Below are 8,193 nucleotides of genomic sequence, written 5' to 3' on the forward strand. Positions count from 1 at the left end.
GTTAGCAATAACTAACCTGGATGCTCTGGAACATTCCCCTATATGATCAATGAAAAATTAATTAGAATGCTTACTAGTTTAGGGGTGCCTGGGTGGCTCAGTCGGTTAAGCATCTGACTCTTCTTTTTGGCTCAGGTCATGATCTCAGGGTTCTGGAATCAAGCCCGCCTTGGGCTCTACTCTTAGCTGAGAATCTGCTTGAGATTCTCTCTCTCTCTCTCTCTCTCTCTCTCTCTCTCTCTCTCTCTCAATCTGCCTCTGTCCACACCCTCCTCAAATAAATAAATAAATATTTTTTAAAATAAAGAATGTTTATTAGCTTTCTGTTACCTAGATAACAAAAACAGCAGTAACATGAGTAACCATGATAGTAACAGCAGCAACAGCAGCTTCCATTTATTGAGTGCTATGTGCTAGTCATTGTTTGAATGTCTTTCTGTTACTTGTCTTGGCTAACATAATCCTATGAGGTAAAGCAGAGGAAAAAGAAAATTCTTAGCAAGGTTATAGACCAAGGTCATATAAGTGTAAAGTGCTAAAGATTAGAAGTCAAAGGTCACAAAGGTATTTATGGATGTCACGAGTCTAAGTCATGCAGACAGCAAGTGGTAAAGATTATGTGTCCAAAGTCACATAGGCAATAAATGATAGAGGTTAGGTATTCAAGGTTAGATGGGTGATCAGTGGTAGAGGCTGTAGGTCCAAGATGACATGGGTGGTAAATAATCATGTCTCTGTAGCCTCCCTTCTCTCACTGGTAAATTGAGGGCTTTGGTCTGGGTGATTGTGGAAGACACTGCTAGTTACTTGAAATTTATTTTTCCTTTTCTGTGTAGTCAGAGAGCTAGCGCTGACATGACTCCCTAAGCAGTGCCCCTTGTAGACAGGTGTGGCCTACTGACCGATGTCACCAACAGAACGTCAGTAAAAGTGACACCACTTCCAGGTGTGGCCTACAAAACCCTGTACCGAGGGGGAAAAAATTAACTTTTATTTTCTTTAAGCCACTAAACTATTGTTAGTTCTCTCTGCGGCAGCAAACTTTACCTTAACTAATCTGGTGAACATTCAGATACCTTAGATTCTGAAATTCTAAAACTTAATCAGAAAAATTAAAAGATGGTATATGCTATGCCCATAAATTTGAAAACAAACAAGTATTGATTTAAGAAACTAGGATCCCCAGCACTAGACTTCTTTTCCTCATATGACTTACACATCACTTCCGAAAGTCACTTCCCTGGATTCTAATTGCTTTGTCTTTCTGTATATCATGGTGTTGCTAAATATCACATCCCCTTCATATTTCCCACTTAGCATCCCCTATCATATTTCCCTAGACTTTTAATCCATACCATAACATCAAGTGCAAACTGTAATAAAGAGATCGTGTTATTTTCTACGGATAAAAAAAATCCTGTCAGATCAATTTTCTAGCATTTGAAAAACTTTATGCTCAGAATCCATGAAAAAATTGAAAGAGATTTTTCCTTCTGGAATACCAATCACCTGAATTTTAATGAACATAAAAGAGGGCAAAACATCGTGAGAATAAATCAATTCTTTCCTTACCAGAATAGCAGCTTCCAATAAGTATTACATGGAATAATTTATATTATGAAAAATATGTTTAATATTTTCTTGTTGAAATTAGTTCTGTGGAAATTATTTTAGGTTTGGCAAGAAAAGAGTACATTACAGAATAGTAGCAGTTTCATCATTAAATCTACAAGTATTTGGAAGTATCTTTGAGGTGCTCCCAGGGATCAGTGTGTCACAAAGATGTATAAGGCGCTCAGAACAAAGCTGTAGGACTTATATGTCCTGGGTTCAAAATTTATTACAAAGCTACCATAATCAAAACAGTGTGATCCTAGTATAATGACAGACTGAGAGGCCAATGGAACAGAGAACCCAGAAATAAACCCTAGCATATATATCTAAATGATTTTCAACAAGGAGGCCCAGACCATTCAATGGGGAAAGGGCAATATTTTCAACAAATGGTTGGATATCCACATGCAAAAGAATGAAGTTGGACCCTCATCTGATAGCATGTACAAAAAAGTACCTCAGGATGAACCTAAACACAAGACCATAAACTGTAAAACCCTTGGGGGGAAAAAAAACAGGGCAAAAGATACACAGAAATAGATCTGGTAATAATTTATTTGATATAATGCCAAAGGCAGAGACAACAAAAGAAAAAAATAGACTGGACTTTGTGAAAATTTTTAAATTCTGTGCATCAAAAGACACTATCAACAGAGACAAAGGACAACCCACAGAATGGGAGAAAATATTTGTAAGTCATATTTCTGATAAGGGAATTCATATCCAGAATAGAGAACTCCTAAAACTCAACAATTAAAAATAAATGATTCAATAAAAGGCAACAGACATTCAGGAGACAATTCATAAAAGGGTAATAGGAAAAAAAAAGGGTAATGTTTCTCTAAAGATATACAGATGGCAATAAGCCCATGAAAATATACTTAATATCACTAAGCATTAGGTAAATGCAAATCAAAATTTCATTGAAATTCTGCTTCATAGATACCACAATGTGACACAACTTCACAACCATTAGGAGCGCCACTATTAAAACAAACAAACAAACAAACAAGCAAACAAACAAAAACAAGTATTGTTGAGGATACAGAGAAGTTAGAACCCCTGAACATCATTGGTGGCAATATAGAACGGAGCAAGTGCTGTGGAAACAGTGTGGCAAAAAGCTAGAAATATAATTACCATATGGCCTAGCAATTCTACTTCTAAGTATTTAACCAAAAGAAGCAAAAGTAGACTCAAAAAGAGATATCTGTGTACCCATGTTTATAAAGTGTTATTCACAACAGCGAAGCCGCAGAATCAACCCAAGTGTCTATTGATGGATAAATAGATAAGCAAGTGTTTTATATACACACAATGGAATATGTTTAAGTCTTAGGAAAGGAAGGCTAACATTTGCCACGACATGGGGTAAAACTTGAAGACACTTAGTCAAAAAAAAACAATCACCAAAAAAAAAAAAAAGATAAATATTACATGCTTCCCTTTATATGAGGCACTTGTAGTAGTCAAAAATCAAGGGCAGAAAGGAAATGATGGTTTCCAGATGTAGGAAGGGTTATGGGGAGTTATTGTGTCATTGATATATAGTCACACCTCTCTCCATTGAGATATATGATATTTGGCTTACAAACAGCGATTCTATTGGGGTGCTTTTTAAATTTTTAAATTTTTAAATCTGTTTTAAAGATTTTATTATTTGAGAGAGAGAGAGAGAGAATGAGCAGAGAGGAGGCACAAAGCAAGAGGAAGAAGCAGGCTCCCTGCGGGGAGCCCGATGAGAGACTGGGTCCCAGGACCCCGGGATCATGACCTGAGCCAAAGGCAGATGCTCTACCACTGAGTCACCCAGGCATCCCTCAAAGATCCTAAATTTTAAATTGTGCTTGTATTGTGCTTCTTTGGCAGCGGATATACTGAAATTGTGCTTGTATTCATTCATAGTGGTTAAAGTAGCAGAAACCCTTCTATTCTGACCAAACTGGGCAATTTCTACGTGCCTTTGGAGTTGCTGGCTCCTGAAATTCGACTTCTTCCTGGGGTTGTAGTAATACCATCACCCTCCAAGTTCTTCAAGATCCATGTAGATCTGCAGTGTTACTCACACGAGTAACATACCTCCACCCTGTGCCTCCATTCAGCCCGACCCCACTGGCCTCTTCAGCCCCAGTTATGTGCAATCATTCCAACAGCTCCCAGCTTTCCAGCATGAGCATTTGGGAAACAGCAAATTAAAGCCTGATCAGTTTCTTCTGTTACTTCCTTTGTCTCCCTTTATAATGTCCTGAATTTGTAATCAGCATTTAAAAGGTTCAGAATATATGTCAAATATTGTTCTGGATGATGGAGAAATAAGAAGACATAGGACACAATATCTTCCCAAAAGACACCAACAGCCTGGAGCACATAAGCCAACACATGCCATACAAGAAGTATGGGCAGGATATTCAAGGGGCATAAATCACGCCATGACTGACTATACCGGCAGAGCCTAGAAAAGACTTTATTAAGGTTGGCACTGCATAAGGAACATATTGGAAGAGCAGTAGTCATATGGGCAGAGAGGGGGACTGCAAGCAGGAGATAAGAGGGGCAGGGGCCAGGTACAGAAGAACTGAAGCAACGTGAATAAAAATATGGAGACTTTAAACAATATGGTACAAACTGGAAAAATTGAGGGCTTTGGCTGGCCTTGTAAAGAAGTCATAGTGAAATATGACTTTAGAGAGAGAATAAAAGGGCCAGTTCCTACTAAGCAGTAAACATTGTAGTACAGACATTTGAGTAATTCTGATGCATCAGATTCTATTCTAGACTCAACCTGCATAACCTCATTTGAGTCTCACAAAGCCCATCAGTTTGCTAGTATTCTTATTTGATTTCAAGCACGAGGAAACTGAAGCACAGAGTGGTCTAGTAACTTGCGGAAGGTCACAGAGCTAGAAAATGGAAGATTAAAGAAGTCTGACATGAAAAATTGACCTCTTAGAAGGTCATGACATGAAAATTGACTCCCTTCAGCAGTGTATGTTACATTACATTGAAAATCATGGGCCATTAAAAGGATTTAAGGAGAATAATCCTATGACTATTCTAATAGTAGGATGATACAGGATTAAAATTGAGATAGACGGCAGTAAAGGAAAAATTGAAATGCGAAGAAATTATATTAAGGAAGTAGAGCTATGATACTCAGAGACTGATTACTGCATAATTAGCCACTCGAAAATTTAGTGGCTTAAAACAACAAGCATTCATTTAAATCATAAATTTATGGATTAGCTAACACCAGAAGGTTTTAAAGGGCCTTGCTCGTGTATGTAAGTCAACTGGCAGGTGAGGGGTAAGATCGTTATGCTGGTCTTGGCTGGGCTCGCATCTCTAGGGCCTCAGCTGGGATGAATCAGTAGATTCAGCCCCACTCCACGTGGTCCTTTGCCCCCTCCACCCCTGCAGGGGCTAGCCCGCGCTTGTTCTCAAGGCGGGAGAACAGAGGTCTTAGTGAGAATAGCAGAAGTATGCAAGGTTGCTTGATGCCTGGGCTTGGAAAGAGCTCCAACATCTATTAATCAAAATAAGTTTAAAGACATTTCTCCAAAAATATACAAATGGCCAAAAGAACATGAAAAGAAAGATGCCAGGGTCATTAGCCATCAGGGAAAGGCAAATCGAAACCATAATGAGATACCGCTCCAAACCCACTAGTTAGGCTATGCTCAGTAAGACAGATCCTAACACGTGTTGGTGGGAATGTGGAGAAAGTGCAATTTTCATATACGGCGAGGGTGGGAATCTAAAATGGTAAACCACTTTAGAAAACCGTCTGGCAGCTCCTCAGAAAGTCAAACGCAGAGTTACCATATGACCCCATGACATGAGTGTTCAAGGCAGTATTATTCGTAACAACCAAAAAAGTGGAAACACTCAAATAAATACCTACCAACTGACAGACAAATAAAAAGTGGTAAACCTATACAACAGAATATGAGTTGTCAATGAAAAACAGCAACATCCTAAGACATCATGGCTAACCTTCAAAACAGTATACGCCAAACCAAAGAAGCCAGACCCAGCAGACCACATGCAACGTGAGTCCATTTATATGAAATGTCCAGAACAGGCAAAGCTATAAAGATAAAAGGCAGATTAGTGGTTGCCTAGCATCCAGGGGTTGGGGGGCTATGGGCAGTAAAGACAGTCATATGGCTCCGTGAATATATTAAAAATTCTTGAATTGTACATTTTGAACGGTTGAATTTCATAATATGTAATTGTATCCCAATAAAGTTGTTAGGTTAAACAAGAAGATTTATTGTGCTCAAGACAAAGGGAAACTTGGATGACCTTGGAACTATAGATTTGCAAATATGTCTATTGTACTCGATACTAGAAAAAATTTCTATGCGTAAAGTATAAATATGTGGAACAAGGGAAAATACATATTGTCATGTTTATGATATAATAAAGACTCTATCACACATACACACGTAAAAAATGTCATAGATTCAAGGAGAAAGGAAGGTGATCCATCTCTTGATGGGAGAAGCTGCAAAGTCACCTTGTGGAGGGTATGGAGACAGAGAAGAGTGGATAATTGTGGCAAACAGAAGTGATGGGAAAGAGGGAAAGAGAAACTCAATGATGACTCCCTGGCTTCTTGCCTAAGAAACTGAGATGACGGTGGTGTCACCTACATTGATGAAGCTAGTAGGACCCCCGCCCTGGTTTTCCCCAGACAACGTCCAGGCATGTTTCCAAGGGTCTGAAAGATAAATCCATACAAACAACAGAGTGAGAACGCCTGAGATACTGAGGTAAAATAGTCAACATAAGACTCAATTCTTTTTTTTTTTAAGAAGTTGTCATTGAAGAGTACATGTCGTATGATGGAGCAGCGTGATCTATTGAACAACGACAGGGTGTGTGGAAGCAGGCCCTGATTTCCTCTGAGGTCTGAGGCAATATGAAGTCCACTCACAGCTGCCAAATCCACCTTCTTGTGGGAACTCACCGAAATGAAACCATTGTCAGGGATGCTATATAAATAGGCTTTATATTCACTGAGCTCTGCTGTTTAAATCGAGTTAAAGGCCCTTCTAGGAATAGGAAAATTTCAGATGTGCTGTTATAGAAACGAGAGGAGTGGGTTGGGAGAGGGAAAGTCTTCGGGGCCAGGAAAACGGCTGAGGGCATTCTCCATCGTGAACTAGGACACACTAGCACACAACAGAAAGGAAGGCATGGTCGTGGTCATGGGTCATAAACACCCACTTTTTTTTTTTTTTTTTAGCTCAAAGGAGACTTGTCATACTATCAACGATGTTTATGATTGAGGTTCATTTTTTTGTTTCAACACAATCTGCTTCTAATTCCTGATTCCAATGTTCAGTGCAAGTGTACTAGGAACGAATCAAAGAAACTCAGTTTTTTATCACCCTGGTATGTCAGGCATTCCCCCAGCCTTGCCCCATTCCATATCTTGACCCATATTTCTCAATCCTCTCTTAAGTTTAGCCCATGCTGGTATCCAAGTGATCTACGTCCTGTCCACAAATGTACCCTGGCCTCTCGTTTCTTCACCCTCACTCATCTCAGCCGTCTGCCCATGCTTCTTCCTCATCATCTCAACTCTTCCAAGATCTTGCTTGTCATGACTTGCCATGACTAACACGTGTTGGTGGTCATGGCATGGCATGACTCCTAAACCAACCAATTCCATAAGTCATGACTCCTAAACCAACCAATTCCAGAAATTTACTGTTTTATTTCTGTTTTCTGAACTTCCACACCACATGGTACCTCACTCTTGTCACTTATTCCACTCTGCCTTCTACTAAAGTTTTCATTTGTTGCTAAAGGTGGGCAATTGGGGGTAAGGGAAACTTTCAGTTATAAGACAAATTCTGGGGGTGTGAGGTATGGTACGGTGACTATGATACCACAGGGCAATTAAGGATACTGCATCATATATTTTAAAGTCGCTGAGAGTGAATTTTAAAAGTTCTGACCACACACACCAAATTCACAACTATGCGAGGTGACAGGTGTGTTAACTAACCTTAATGTGCTAATCACTTTGCACCATATAAATATATCGTCATCATATTGTATCCCTTAAACGTATATACGATGTTATATGTCAATTATATTTCACTAGAGCTGGAGAAAACATTTTTAATGAAAAAATAAAAGGTTTTACCTGTTTTACCCATAACTTCCTTATACATTTCCTTTGGACACATGAATTCAATCTCTTTCAATATGGAATTGCCAGGAGTAGGAAGTAGAGGAGTGAGTTTATAGCTTCCCTCTGTAAACAAAAAAAGTTCCATTTGTATCTGCTTTACGTAAAAGTCTATAGACTTCCACAGAATATAGCATTTGAGGAAAAGGTCTTGTCAATTTAAAAAATGTTCAAAACTTAGGGGCACCTGGGTGGCTCAGCTGGTGGAGCATCTGACTCTTGATTTCCTCTCAGGTCATGATCTCGGGGTTCTGAGATCAAACCCTGCATTGGGCTCCAGCTGTCCATGGGGCCTGCTTGGGGTTCTCTCTCCTTCTCTTCCTGCCCTTACCCCCCCACTTGCTCATTCTCTCTCTCTCTCTCTAAAAAAAAAT

Source organism: Nyctereutes procyonoides, unplaced genomic scaffold, assembly GCF_905146905.1.
Source record: "Nyctereutes procyonoides isolate TBG_1078 unplaced genomic scaffold, NYPRO_anot_genome, whole genome shotgun sequence".
NCBI lineage: Eukaryota > Metazoa > Chordata > Mammalia > Carnivora > Canidae > Nyctereutes > Nyctereutes procyonoides.